The 1,021-nt window shown below is 59.5% G+C and overlaps 1 protein-coding gene across 1 annotated transcript in view; it reads right to left on the reverse strand.

The window, feature by feature from the left end:
* NEFH (neurofilament, heavy polypeptide) overlaps positions 1 to 1,021 on the reverse strand; it is a gene marked incomplete at its 5' end in the record, with an annotated part of 23,681 nt that overhangs the window by 21,692 nt on the left and 968 nt on the right. The gene's annotated exons all lie outside the window — the stretch shown is intronic.

Consider the following 1,021-nt stretch of genomic DNA (forward strand, 5'->3'; position numbering starts at 1 on the left):
CCTTCCTTCCTTCCTTCCTTCCTTCCTTCCTTCCTTCCTTCCCCGGAGTAAGCCAGTCCTCCCAGTCCCCTGCTAGGACACTCTTTTCTCTCCCCCTCCCTCCCCCGGCCCTTGCCGCTCTTCTTACTACAGTGAAGGAACTTCGCAGTATTCCCCCAGCCATTTCAGTCTCTCCCACCAGACTTCTTCTCCTTCTGAAGGTGCCAACCCCCGCTAGTCTCTTTCAACTCGGCTGAAGTGTGGCTAGTTCAAAGGACGCGTTGTCTACCGCCTGCCCCCCCACCCCATGAGGGACTGTGCGCGCCCCCCCCCTATTCAAAAGTTTATATCCCTCCCACACACACGCGTGGAGTCTCCCCTCCGCATTGCGCTGACTTGCATCTCCGCTTGAGAGCCACCCCGGTTTTCATTCCCTCTCTGCACTACTTTCTTGCAAGGGGCGTGGGGCTGACGTCCCCTCCCGCAGACTGGCGGGGATTCTAGGGGCTTGTACCGCGGAGAACCGAAGCCGGCGGAGCACCGCGGGGGCGGGGGCAGTGGGCGGGGCTCTGTGCCTCGCGGGATTCCTTCTGTGGGGGGGGGCGGAGTCGCGAGGGTGCCACACCACCGCCCCCCAAAAGCAGCACCCTGGCGTTCCCGATCCTATACAGCTGGAAGTTTCCGCCTACGGGCACACCGCGCGCGGGGGGCTGCTGGGAGTGTCACGGGGAGGGGGAAATGGCACAGGAAACCAAACCAGGAGCGCTTTTCCTCGCATTTGCCACGGTTGCCGTCCATCCCTACACCAAATGTTCCCTCTAAGCTGCGGAGTCTTGTGAGCAAAGATTCTGCTTTGTGAGCGACTGGCATTAAAGTTGTGAGCAGGTGATTTGGCTGCTGCATAAATTAGTTTGCTCTGGAGCCCTCCTTCCTGAGCGAAGGCAAAAATGTGTGAGCCGGAGGCTAAAAAACCGTGAACTGGCTCACACTAATTCAGCTTAGAGGGAACAGTGGCTATGACCCACAGAAGCTGGGGGTCGCC

Source organism: Gekko japonicus, unplaced genomic scaffold, assembly GCF_001447785.1.
Source record: "Gekko japonicus isolate JY-2015 unplaced genomic scaffold, Gekko_japonicus_V1.1 scaffold431, whole genome shotgun sequence".
In the NCBI taxonomy this organism is placed as follows: Eukaryota; Metazoa; Chordata; class Lepidosauria; order Squamata; family Gekkonidae; genus Gekko; species Gekko japonicus.